Source organism: Leopardus geoffroyi, chromosome A2 (genome assembly GCF_018350155.1).
Source record: "Leopardus geoffroyi isolate Oge1 chromosome A2, O.geoffroyi_Oge1_pat1.0, whole genome shotgun sequence".
Taxonomy (NCBI): Eukaryota; Metazoa; Chordata; class Mammalia; order Carnivora; family Felidae; genus Leopardus; species Leopardus geoffroyi.
The window spans coordinates 7,310,051-7,324,344 of record NC_059331.1 but is presented as its reverse complement, the minus strand read 5'-3'; the positions used below and the strand labels follow the sequence as shown (position 1 = coordinate 7,324,344).

General features: G+C 42.3%; 1 long non-coding RNA gene across 4 annotated transcripts in view; it reads right to left on the bottom strand.

Moving 5' to 3' along the window:
• The window catches only part of LOC123605240, a 33,643-nt gene extending 19,896 nt beyond the window's left edge, over positions 1-13,747 (bottom strand). Inside the window, exons 1-5 of one of the 4 annotated variants that reach the window (XR_006715679.1) lie at positions 13,309-13,747; positions 3,382-3,589; positions 2,390-2,571; positions 2,119-2,297; positions 1,301-1,381 (exon numbers count right to left, since the gene is read on the bottom strand). This is a non-coding gene — a long non-coding RNA (uncharacterized LOC123605240). Of the gene's footprint in view, positions 1-1,226; positions 1,382-2,118; positions 2,298-2,389; positions 2,572-3,381; positions 3,590-13,308 lie in introns of all 4 variants that reach the window. The other 3 variants (XR_006715678.1, XR_006715677.1, XR_006715676.1) reach the window with 3 other exon arrangements.
• Between the last annotated feature and the right edge of the window lie 547 nt (positions 13,748-14,294).

Genomic DNA, 14,294 nt, shown 5'->3' with positions numbered 1-14,294 from the left:
CTCTTAAATGTATACCATGATTAACTTTCATAAAGTGAACAGACTAGTGTGATGATTCTACATGTTAGATAGATAGATAGACAGACAGACAGACAGACAGACAGACAGAATGATCGAACGATCATTGGGGCAACTGGGTGGCTCAGTGGGTTGAGCAGCTGACTTCAACTCAGGTCATGATCTCGTGGTTTGTGATTTCGAGCCCCATGTTGGGTTCACCACTGCCAGCGTAGAGCCCGCTCCAGAGCCTCTGTCCCCTTCTCTCTCTCTCTCTCTCTCTCTCTCTGCCCCTCCTGTGCTTATATTCTCTCTCTCAAAAATAAACAAAAAAAAAAAAAAGGATTCTCATATGACCCAACAATTCAACTTCTGGGAATTTATCCAAATAAATCAAAAACACTAACTGATAAAGATACATGCACCCTCAAGTTCATTGCAGCATTATTTACAACAGCCAAGATATGGGGACAACTTAAGTATTCACTAACAGATGAAGAAATAAGGAAAATGTGGTATATATACACAATGGAATACTATTCACTCATAAAAAGAAAGAAATCTTGCCATTTACAATATGAATGGTCTTTGAGGTTTTATGCTAAGTGAAATAAGTAAAAAAAACACAAATACCATCTCACTGGTATGTGGAATCAAAAAAAATCGAAACAAAAAACCACAACAAAGTTCAAACATCCAGAGAACAGATTGGTGGTTGCCAGAGGAGGGGGTGGGGGTTGAGTAAAATGGGTGAAAGGGTCAAAAGGTATAAACTTCTAGTTATAAAATAAGTCATGGGAATGGAATATACAGCATGGTGATGATAGTTAATAATACTGTATTTTAGATTTCTTTTTTTTTTAAGTTTATTTACTTTTGAGAGAGTGAGTGGGGGAGAGGTAGAGAGAGAGAGAATTCCAGGCAGGCTCTGTGCCGTCAGCGCAGAGTCTGATGCGGGGCTTGAACCCACAAACTGTGAGACCATGACCCAAGCCGAAATGAAGAGTCAGATGCTTAACTGACTGAACCACCCCGGCGCCTCTGTACTTTATATTTCAAAGTTGCTAAGAATAATCTTAAAAGTTCTCATCACAAAAAAAAACACAACTTTGTAGCTATATATGGTGATAGATTTTAACTAAACTTAGTGTGGTAGTCATTTCAAAATATATACAAATATGGGATCATTATGTCGTATCTGGAACTAATATGTCATATGTCAACCATACCTCGTAAGAAGCCTCTTGTTACATTTCCAAACATACTGAACTTCTTATTGATGAGGGATGTTCTTCACACTCACCCTGAGGAATATCTCTCTCCATTGTCCGCAACTCTTCTTGTTCCAACCATGAGATAAAAGTGTGTTTAAAGAGTTGATAACCTATTCATGGAGAAAGAGATCTTAATGGAAGAGAGACTCATGCAAGAGATAACCAACCTTCCTATGAGTCAGGTGTTTTATTACTCATGACAGCAATAAAATTATTTCAAATGAGATAAAAATGCAAATACAGGGGCGCCTGTCTGGCTCAGTTGGAAGAATGTGTTAACTCTTGAGTTCCGGATCATAGGTCTGAGCCCCACATTGGGTGTAAAGATTACTGAAATAAATAAACTTAAAATAATTTTTTTTAATTAAAAAAAATGCAAATATACTCTGTACCCTGAAAAGACTGGTTCCCTCTGAGCCTGGAAACCCACATTCAGGCTTATACACACATTTACAACGCACTAACACTTTTATTGAGATAGGAAATAGAGTAAGGGCAACAAAGAGATTTTCACTTTCATAGAGAAACCATTAACCAGTGGTTCCCAAATTTTAGTGTGCATCAGAATCACGTGGACTATTTGTTAAAAACAGATGACTGGGTCCCACTTGCCACCACTGTAACAGATGCCAGTGGAATGTGAGAATGTCCATTTCTAACAGAGACGGTGATCCCGTCTGTCCAAAGACCACATTTTGACAGCACCCACACTGGATTAGAACACATCAGTGAAGCAACTGTGTGTCACTTGTGTTCAGATCTGACATCACCCATCCTGCAACACAATGAGGAAATAATATGTATCCGTTCAACAGCAGGCTATAGGAATAATGGCAGCCTTAGCCACCGTACTCAGGTTCTGGGAGTTCTCCATCCAGTACTGCATCTCTGCGTAAGGTTCTCTAAGAGGGGTCCAGAAAAGTCCATTCCTCCAAGGTGAAGTCCACAGGCACATCACCAAAGGTCACTGAATCCTAAATAACCACACGTGTAACGGCTTGGATCAAGGAACATCATCAATGTTCACTGGAACAAGGATGAAACAGTAATACAGAGTTTCAAGGTCTCTCATACTCCAAGGGTCAATGGTTCTAAATATCTTAAATACCTATACTCACTCCAGTCACATGGCTTCAATGGAAACTCTTAAACATGACCTTGTCTCACCATACCTGGACTCGGAGCTCTTTTCTTATTTCCCTCTAATGCAGCACATGCCCGAACACACTGTAGACACTCGATAAATGGTCGTGAATGGATCAATTCTTTGAGAAAAGCACACCTCCATCTTCCATATCATCTGTGAGAGCACACGATAGATAAAAAAGGTCACCATCATGAGAGTCAAGTTTAGTTAGTACTTACTGAAACGCTCAAATTATTTTCAGAGTATTCCCGTACCACCAATATGAAAGGTTCTATTCTGTGGGGAAATTCAAGAGACACTCAGTCTTTGAGTGACTTTAAGAAGCTCTGGAGATCGGTCCACCTGGAAGGAAATGTGTCCATCTGGTGAATACGGATATGTCCTTTTGTACAAGGACATACTTTTTGCCTAGCCAAGAACAATCTCTCAGCCAGTCAGCCACCATCCTTCCTACTTCTATCTTTTCCTCAGGAAGGCAGAAAGAAAACCTAGAAGAAAACAAAGAAGCCACGTATACCCAGAGAGGACCATAATTCTCGCATTCACCTGCCTAGAAGTCTTTCTATTCTAGTGTGAAATTCCCAAAACTCTCAAGAAATCTCCCGCAAACACAGACTACTGCTATAGGATGCCAGCGTGGTCTCGTCTCACCTAGAACTGAAAAGGGGATAGCGATCCATGCTGCCCGTGAGGAAAAGAGTAAGTCAATTTGACAGGGAAGGAAATTTAAGCCCCGAGAAATGGGACTCATTTTCTGCCCAAAGCAATATAATTAATAAAAAAGTTATGTGGTACCTCTTCCCAATGTACACATATCAGTAAGACAACTTAGAAAACACAGTCGTTGGCCCATTTTGACTCCTCCTTAAAGGGCCAGCAGCATAACTGCTCAGGCCCAGACCACTGTGCAAGGGTGATCTAAAGCTGAGTCTATTAAAAACAAGGGGTATCAACAGGACTTACCAGAGGACAAATCAACGGCTGCCATCCTGTAAGGGTGACAGAATAATTTACCCGACATTCCTTTCTCTGACACCAAGACCATTTCAGGGTATCTTATGAATACAAGTACAGACAGCCATCCCCATGGACACCGGGTAATCTGGAGTCGTGTTTTGTATTTACCATTAATCAGTAAATGTTATCAGTCATCAATCGTCATACGTTGGCTCTGTGTAGATGATATATGAGAAACACACTAAAAATGGTATGCCCTATAGCAGTATCAGTAACATCAACTGAGAGAAAGAGAGAGCAAGCGTGAGCAGGGGAGGGGCAGAGAGAGAGGGAGTGAGAGAGTACGAAGCAGGCTCTTTGCTGTCAGCTCAGAGCCCGATGCAGGGCTCGATCTCACAAACCATGAGATCATGACCTGAGTGGAAATGGAGTCAGACGCTTAACCAACTGAGCCACCCAGGCAACCCTGAGATAACTTGGATTTTTAATTCAGTCTTTCAGTGGTAAAATTTGTAAGATATAAAGAGAAGTATATCTGACCAAATTTAGTGTCCAATGAATTTTGAAGACTGAATTTGAAGGAAAGAATGTCAAATACCTCAAATTCTAAATATTGGTTACATGCTGAAATGATATTTAGGATATATCTGGTAAACGGACACCTGGGTAGCTCAGTTGGTTAAGCATCAGACTACAGCTCAGGTCACAATCTCATGGTTTGTGAGTACGAGCCCCGTATTAGGCTCTCTGCTGTCAGCACACAGCCTGCTTTGGATCCTCTGTCCCCCTTCCCCTCTGCTCTGTCCCTCCCCTGCTTGCACTGTCTCTCAAAATAAATACAACTTAAAAAAAAAAAGAATATATCTGGTAAAATAACATATATTCTTAGAAATAATGACACTTTTGGGGTGCCTGGGTGACTCAGTCGGTTAAGCAACCGACTTCGGCTCAGATCACGATCTCACAGTTTGTGGGTTCGAGCCCCACGTTGGGCTCTGTGCTGACAGCTCAGAGCCTGGAGCCTTCTTCCGATTCTGTGTCTCCCTCTCTCTCTCCGCTCCTCCCCAACTTGTGCTCTGTCGCTCTCTCTCTCAAAAATAAACAAACATTAAAAAAAAAAATGACACTTCTTTCACTTTATCGTGGGCACTGAAAACATTTTAATTATATATCATCTACACATTACACTTGCATTAGCCCTGGTCTAGACTGTTGTTAGGCATAGGAAGAAAAGAAAAAAATGAAATATTTTATTTGGTTGACACACTTAAACTTTTTTCTTAATGGATGCTGCAGAACCTTGAAGCTCTGGGCTTCCTTTTAAGCTCTCATCTCTCAGAACTTATTCCTTTATTCTTTCTATGAATAAGAAATCACATCCCAGTACCCGGCAATGAGCACAAATGAGCACCGTATACAGAAAGTATACTAGACCTTAAAGATCCAACACTCCCTTGGGAAAAGACTAATAATTGATATATCACCTCATAAGTGATATGGGAAATCAATCAAGCATGCAAGAAAAAAGGGTTATAACACACACACATACACTACATTGTTGGTTTCTGGGTAAGGTAGAGACAGAAAAGAGAACCACTGGTTGGTCTACCTTTGATACAAAAAGGTAAGAAAGAGAATGCCAAGGTTTTGACCAAAAACCCCTCAGAATACATTTCAAATACTGTGTACTCTCAACAGTGTCTTGGTGGGAAACACTCAAGTCCATCAGGTCTGTTCCCTCCTTCTTGCCTTGGCAGAGGAGCAATTCCAAATCACACTGTGCCTAACATGTGTCTGTTTTATGAATCTTTTCAGAGAACCCATGTTTTGTATTATTTATCAAATGTATTTGTACAACAGCAGCTAAGGTCAGTCTCATCTAGTTTTTGATGTGAAAATGAAGGTATTAGTCAGGAAAAAAAATGACAGGTGAACTTTGAAATGGGGACACCTACTGGGACCCAGATCAAACGCATGACTAGGAAGCCACAAGACACTGAACCTCTCTTGTCAGGAAGGTAGCTTGTCCCTTAGTTTCTGAGGAGACTAGCCTTCTTCTACTTGACAAAGCTTTGATAATCTCACTTGGTGCAGATACTCGGCAAGGAAATGCTTGTCCTTAAGATCCACCACAACCACTTGCTGTGTCTCTAGATTCACAATTAATACAAAATCCCGTGGGACAGGTATAAACTATAAGGTAGAAGACAATAGCTGCAAAAATAACTCCAACTCCACTAACATGTATCATAAAAATCTTGAGGAACATGTGTGAAAATGGATTTTAGGGTGTTAGACCAAGGAGGATAGAGTATCATGTAAGAGCTGTTTCAAAGACATGGGTGTACATACTAGAAAATTTAGATTTGACATATTAGCTCATGAACTTGGGGATGGCTCTAACAGCTTATTTTGGTAGGATGGTTGAAATTTGGACTCCATGCTGACCTATGGTTAATGATGACGATAAGGCAAAGTTTCCCTGGCATAACATGAAGGAGCCAATCCTAGAGACAGCAATGTTGCCTGTATATATCACGTGTGGCCTGCACAGACCTCCTTCGTCAATCTATGCTGAAGGCCCAGAAGCCACCCTTTCCTCAAAGGTATTGGGAAACAAGATTAGTAATGCTGATTCTAAATACAGTATCATTACTGGAACAAACGAGCACCAACTCTGGCATCTGGAATGCAGCTACTGATGTAGGTAACGCCCTTTTCTCCATACAAATTTCATAAAATAACTGGAAGCATCTGGTTTTTACCTGGCAAGACCGAGAGTGTACCTCCACAGCACTGGCCCAGGGCTGTGTCCATTCTCCTGTACCCTGCCAAAACACAGTCCTCAAAGGTCTTGACTTTCCACAACACAACACATGGTCCACCATGTGGACATTACGGGGACTGGATCCAATGAAAGTAGCAGACACTTTACACATCTTTATAAAACATGCACAAAGGAGTGGTATACCAACTCAACCAAGTTCAGGGGCAGGTATGTCAAGACAGCCCCACGAGGAATTGGTCCAAGTTACTGTACGTAATGCCTTCTGCTCCCCCACCAAAAGGCATACCATTTGACAGAGAACTTATTTTTATTTATTTTGAGAGACAGAGAAAGCATGAGTTGGGGAGGGGCAGAGAGAGGGAGAAAGAGAGAGAATCTCAAGCAGGCTCCACACGGTCAGTGTGGAGCCCGAGGCAGGGCTCGAATGCACAAACTGAGATCATAATCTGAGCCGAAATCAGATGCTTAACCGACTGAGCCACCCAGGTGCCACTGACACAACTTCTTGATTAGAGGTAACATATACCACATTTGGATGTACTTTAATACATCTACAGAGTCACCTATAAGGCCTCCAGATTTAAGTGTGACCAGAGTAAGAGCATTCTGCAGCAAGTTCTGGCAGCAGTACAAACTTCTCAAGCACTTAATCCCTGTGAGCCATCATTTCCCAAGGCACTTGAATTGTCCACAGTAAATAGGAAGTTGTTGGTAGTCCCTAGCAACCATGAGAAGGAGATTCGTGGCATAGTCTTGTAGGTTGGAGCAAATCTATGACCTCTTCTACATACACCTACTCTTTTCAGGAACAACTTATGGCTTACCACTAATAAATACATGGCAGAGACTAAATAAGTAACCATGAGACATCAAGTGACCAAGCGGATTTAGTGTCCCGTCATGAACTGGGTATTGTCTGACGTGCCTATCTTATGAGACTGGGCACAGGCAGTAGCATTCTATCATCAAATGGAAATGACACATAATGGGAGATCTTAGTATGCCAAAGCATTTGGATTACTGCTTTGTACCTACTGCCCTTAAAAGTTGATGCACCCAAATCCTCAAGGAGAAAGCAGGCAAAAACCTCTTTGATCTTGGCCACAGCAACTTCTTAGTCAACACGTCTCTGGAGGCAAGGGCAACAAAAGCAAAAATGAACTAGGGGCGCCTGGGTGGCTCAGTCGGTTAAGCGGCCAACTTCAGCTCAGGTCATGATCTTGCGGTCCGTGAGGGCTGTGAGTTCGAGCCCCGCGTCAGGCTCTGTGCTGACAGCTCAGAGCCTGGAGCCTGTTTCAGATTCTGTGTCTCCCTCTCTCTGACCCTCCCCCGTTCATGCTCTGTCTCTCTCTGTCTGAAAAATAAATAAATGTTAAAAAAAAAAAAAAATGAACTACTGGGACCTCATCAAAATCAAAAGCTTCTGCACAGTGAAGGAAACAATCAGCAAAACTAAAAGGCAACCGACAGAATGGGAGAAGATATTTGCAAATGATATATCAGATAAAGGGTCAGTATCCAAAATCCATAAAGAACTTATCAAACTCAACACCCAAAAAGCAAATAATCCAGTGAAGAAATGGGCGAAAGACATGAAGAGACACTTCTCCAAAGACGACATCCAGATGGCCAACCGACACATGAAAAAATGCTCAACATCACTCATCATCAGGGAAATACAAGTCAAAAACGCATTGAGATACCACCTCACACCTGTCAGAATGGCTAACATTAACAACTTAGGCAACAAAAGATGTTGGCAAGATGCGGAGAAAGAGGATCTCTTTTGCACTGCTGGTGGGAATGCAAACTGGTGCAGCCACTCTGGAAAACAGTGTGGAGATTCCTCCAAAAACTAAAAATAGAATTACCCTATGACCCACCAATTGCACTACTAGGCATTTACCCAAGGGATACAGGTGTGCTGTTTCGAAGGGGCACATGCACCCCCATGTTTATAGCAGCACTATCAACAATAGCCAAAGTATGGAAAGAGCCCAAATGTCCATCGATGGATGAATGGATAAAGAAGATGTGGTACACATACACAATGGAGTATTACTCAGCAATCAAAAAGAATGAAATCTTGCCATTTGCAACTATGTGGATGGAACTGGAGGGGATTATGCTCAGCGAAATTAGTTAGAGAAAGACAAATATCATATGACCTCACTCATATGAGGACTTCAAGACACAGAACAGATGAACCTAAGGGAAGGGAAGCAAAAATAATATAAAAACAGGGACGGGAACAAAACATAAGAGACTCTTAAATATGGAGAACAGAAGGTTGCTGGAGGGGTTGTGGGAGGGGGCATGGGCTAAATGGGTAAGGGGCATTAAGGAATCTACTTGTCAAATCATTAATGCACCATATGCTAACTACTTGGATGTAAATTAAAAAAAAAAAAAGAGAAAAAAAAAGAAAGAAAAAAAGAGAAAGAAAACCAAACATTCCAAACACAAAAGATAAGAAAAAAGAAGAAAGTTTCCTGGTTCCTATAAGATTAAAGTCAGATGGCCCTGTGTATACTAGAGTCTTACAGGAAGGTCTGCAGCTTTCTGAAATGTCCTTTGTCTAATAATTTGCAACCTTTTATGTAAAAGATTTATACAACCCTACACTAAATGTTCCTTTACTGGAGCTACCATGCTTTGGTGAAAACTGTGTATCCAAGGCATCGGGAATAAAACTCTTTTCCTTTTTTAAAAAACATTTTTTATTTAGAATTCTAGAAGCTTTGTTCATTTTTGCATCAAGTAATTTAAAAAACTCCCAAAAATCAGAAGAGCAGGATCAACTGGCTCCCTGATGAATTCTAACAAACATTTCGAGAAGACTCAATAAAAAAATCTTTAAATTTTTTTTCTAATGTTTATTTATTTTTGAGACAGAGAGAGACAGAGCATGAGCGGGGGAGGGGCAGAGAGAGAGGGAGACACAGATTCTGAAACAGGCTCCAGGCTCTGAGCTGTCAGCACAGAGCGCGACGTGGGGCTCAAACTCGTCGTCAACTGCAAGATCATGACCTGAACCGAAGTCAGATGCTCAACCGACTGAACCACTCAGGTGCCCCTTGAGCCCTTTAAACTAGATCTCTCTGCTGCTCCCTCCCTCTCTCTCAAAATAAACATTAAAAAAAGTATTTCTTTAATAATAAATAAATAAAGATAAAACTTACACATCCTAAAATTCTATCCTGACTCCATACCCTCACTCTTATCCATTCCCAAAGTGGGAGTTAGTGAATTCTATCTATGTTGTAAATGGATTCAAATCATTCCCCTGCTTAGGTACTTCAGAAGTGTCGGTGGCCTTAGAATACTGGCTAGACTGCCTTACTCTTTCCCCTGGTCCTGCCCTTGTCCTCTACTCCATCTCTCACCACTCGCTGTCTGTTCACCTTCTCCCAACACTCTTCCATCAGTTCAAGAAATACACTAAGCTGTATTTTGCTCATGAAGTTCCCTTCACCTGACATCCTTCTTACCCACTCTACAAATCCTCAGCCCCATTCAAAATCTGCCTAGGTAGATCCTGCTCTGCTTCCCTTCAGAAGTTAAATATCAGTCCCTCCCAGGACGCCTCGGTGGCTCAGTCAGTTAAGCGTCCAACTTTGGCTCAGGTCATGATCCCAAGGTTCATGAGTTTGGGGCTCACTGCTGTCGGTGCAGACACTGCTTCAGATCCTCTGTCCTCTTCTCTCTCTGCCCCTGCCCCCACTCGTGGTGTCTTTCTCAAAAATAAACATTAAAAAATATATAAATATATCCACACACACATATATAATCTGTATCAATCCCTCCCAATAGGTATTACCACCTCATAGTGTGCCATACTTATGTTCCTGTCACAAACTTGCCAGAATTCACTTGAAGTCTGTACTCTCAGATAGACTAGAAGCCGTATGGTGGCAGTACTATGTTTTGATGGCCATTACTTCCCTGTCCCAAGAACACAGTCTAGTTTATTAAAGGAACTCAATGACCCCTTGTGGGATGTGAGACAATTTCTATAACTACCAAAAATGTTACAGTACAGTACAAAGAAAAGGAAGACAAAAATAGAGTTACACCATAAAAACCACTTAAGTCTCACATAAAATGTTTGCACACACTATAACATAAAGCAAAACATTGTACTTCTGCAAAGGCATTTGAGTACTCAGATAAAAATGGACACAATATTCTTTTTGAAACAAGTGCCCAGACAATATAAATAAAATTTCTTCCTTATGTTTCTCCTTAATTTTTAGAAGTTTTAAAAAGGTGATTCACAAACTGACACATGCCACAATAATTTTCTAACAGAATTTATAGTATCCATCTAAAAGTATGTACATTTGTCCTTTTTTCTTTTTTTAAGTAGGCTCTGGGCCCAGCATGGAGCCCAACATGGGGCTTAAATTCATGATCCTGAAATCAAGACCTGAGTTGATAACAGGAGGTGGCTGCTGAACCAACTGAACCATCCAGGGGGCCCTGTATACTTGCCCTTTGACCAAGAAAACCAACCTGAACAGCTTACCCTTACCTTGAAACACACCCCCACAAATGTGAAACACTATACACAAAAATTTACTCACACATGTATTAACAGAACCAAAGCAATTGTTAGTGAGTGTCTGGATGACTCATCCTTTGAGCATCTGGCTCTTGATTTTGGCTCAGGTTAGGATCTCTGGGTCATGGGACGGAGCCCTGTGTCAGGCTCTGTGATGAGTATGGAGCCTACTTAAGATTCTTTCTCTCCCTCTCCCCCCACGCCACATGTGCCCTCTCTCTCTCTCAAAAAAAAAAAAAAAAAAAGTACTTAGAAAGAATACTCAAAAATACTCAATCTTATGAGTATCAAAATAAACCCAGGACGCCTGGTTGGCTCAGTTGGTTAAACATCTTTTTTAAAGCATATATACATTAAGTGTAATAATAAATATTATTTAACTTTAGAGTATGATTATGTAATATTACATATATAATATATATTATATTGTATTATTTTAGAAAGAGTGTGATCCAGCCTGGGCATGGAGCCTGATTAAGATTCTCTCCCTCTCCGCCTGGGTGGCTCAGTCAGTTGGTCATCCGTCTTCAGCTCAGGTCTGCGGTCTACTATTTCAAGCCCCGCGTTGGGCTCTTGTGCTGACAGCTCAAGAGCCTGGAGCCTACTTCTGATTCTGTCTCCCTCTCTCTCTGCCCCTCCCCCCTCACACTCTGTCTCTCTCACTCAAAAATAAATAGACATTAAAAAAAAATTTTTTTTTTTTTTAAAGATTCTCTCTCTCAGGGCGCCTGGGTGGCTCAGTCGGTTGGGCGGCCGACTTCGGCTCAGGTCATGATCTCGTGGTCCATGAGTTCGAGCCCCGCGTCCGGCTCTGTGCTGACGGCTCAGAGCCTGGAGCCTGTTTCAGATTCTGTGTCTCCCTCTCTCTGACCCTCCCCCGTTCATGCTCTGTCTCTCTCTGTCTCAAAAATAAATAAACGTTAAAAAAAATTTTTTTTAAAGATTCTCTCTCTTCCTCTGCCCCTCCCCCAAGTGGGCGTGCTTGTGTATTCCCTCAAAAAAAAAAAAAAAAAAAAAAAAGTCACCCCATATGTGACTTTTGTTATTCCAAAGGAAAAGTTTATCTTGAAAACAGAGAGCTCTGGTGATCACTAACTTAAGCAGGCAATCAAACTGGGCATCTGAGGAATGGTATAAATTCAAGTCTTCCTGATGGAATGCAATTTGATGTACACAACATCACCTATAGGATATTTGGAAATGATGTTTGAAGCCTCTACATCAGGAACTGGCACACGTTGGTCACAAGGCTGATTGCTAAATAGTTTTCTTGGAACACCTATCCCCATTTGTTGACTCAGATCTATTACTGCCTGAAAACTACAAAGGCAGAGCTGAGTAATTCTGATACCTTATGGCCTGCAGACCATCAAGTAGTTTACTTTCTGGACCTTTCCAGACAAAAAGTTTGCCACCCTCTGTTCTGGACCCAATTACCAGTTGACAGAAAATACAAGAAATGGAGGAAACATCTAAAAATATTGTGAAAAATAAAATCAGAATTTTCAAAATGTGTGACTTTCTAAAAGAACACATAAGACTCATAAAAAGCCAATGTAATGCACAAACAAACAGGAATACAGTAGGTTAAAAAAGATTAAAAGGGGGGCCTGGGTGGCTCAGTCGGTTAAGCCTCTCCAACTTTGGCTCAGGTCATGATCTCACGGTTTGTGAGTTCACGCCCCACACTGGGCTTTCTACAATCGGCACGGAGCCCACTTAGGATCCTCTGTCCCCCACTCTCTCTGCCCCTACCCTACTTGTTCTCTCTCAAAATAAACACACTTAAAAAAAAAAAAAAAGACTAAAAGACTGAAATAATCATCATATATAAACTGACTGGGTCTTAGATCCAAAAATCACCAAAAACTTATGTTAGAATAATGTGGGGAAGTTCAGCTTTTACACGGAGCAGATTTAAGAGGCATTTTCATTTTCAATCTTCCTGGGTCAAAGAAAGAACTGTGGTTTTAGCAGGATAACGTCTTTTACAAGAAACATTACCAAGTATTTAAAAGTCAAGTATCATGTATGCATTTCATTTTCAACTTACACTCTCAAACAGTTCCCGTAAAAATGTATTGCTATGCAGAGAGCAAACATGCAAAACGGTCAAAATGGGTGAAACTACTATAACCAACATTCACTGTGGATGATCAAATTCTGTTGAAAGCTTCAGATTTTACAGCACAAAAACTGAGGGCAAAGACCACACTTAGTCCACACATCTTGTTAAGGGTAAACTCGGTCATTCTGGAACCAGCGTTATAACGCCCATAACGTCTTTTTCTCCTGGAGGCCCTTCTTCTGATAGTTTGTGGGGGAGGCAGGGCCCCAGGACGATCAGAGGACAAGACAGCTGAGCATTCTTACTTTCACCTGGAAGGATGACTTGTGGCTTACACATGTTCGTATTTATCTAGAGAAATATGCACACCCTCGAACCTAACAAGTCTCTTTTCTTTCTACCCGTAGGGGACGCTCAACAAGAACCGGCAAACACATTCCAAATGCTCGCAAGAAACGTCTTTCTGCATTCTAGAGGAAGGGACCTTTGAACCAACGCTTCCCCAGGCCTCACCGGGACAGCCAGGAGCGACAGGGCGGTGACCACCGCAGGGCCGGGCCAACCTGACTTGCCCAGCGGAAATTCTCATTCTCCGGGAGAAGAGTCACAAAGGTTACTTAGGAGGAGTTTGAACAAGGAGGCACCGTGGCCGAAAACACTTCGCAGGTGCGCCCTCACCGGTGGCTCCTCTCGGCCGGCCCAACGCGGGCGCCAGCGGCCGCGAAGGGGGCGAGCGGAGGGGACCCGGCCTCTTTAAGGAGGCCCCTCGGAGGCCGGGCCACACCTGTCCTTTAACGCCCTCCTTGCATCCGAACCTTCCTGGCACGCGGCCTCACCGACGACGCCAAGCACCGCAAGACGACCAAGAGGAGAGGCTCGGAAAGGCGCTAGGCCACGGGACAAGGACCGCCGCGGGCCAGTGACGCCACTTCCGCTTCCTGCCTCTCGCCGCAAGGGGCGGGGCTCCAGGGCTTGGGCTGCGGCCACGCCCGACACTTTGAAGGCCGGAAGCGGTAGTGTCGTCATCCGTGGGTGCTGAGGGCCCAGGAGTTGGCCCAGCCCGAAGGCAGAGGGCGGGTTCTGGCCCGAGGGAGTCGAATGGGGCTGGAGCCAGGCCCGTTCTGTGTTTAGAAGCCAGAAAGGCAAGGCTGGGGGTGGGGGCGGAGGAGTGGTCCCAGAGGACGCTTTTTTAACAAGTGATTTCTGGGTTTCCCGCCTTGCCTTAAAAATTCTCTTCAAACTCTAGATTACCTACAGATTTTGTAATTTTCTTCAAAATGTATTACGTTCGGTGATATTTTATGAATGTATTTTCGTAGGATAGTAGTGTGGGATAGTGGATCCATTTCTCCCTTCTCTTGAGAACTACAGACAACCGTAGTATGATCTATTGATAAACTATCCTTGACCTACTGATTCGAAATTCCCCTCTTGTTATGTAGTAAATTCCTCTATATACAGCTGTATTTTTATTTCGATTTTTTATTTTTCAAATCATG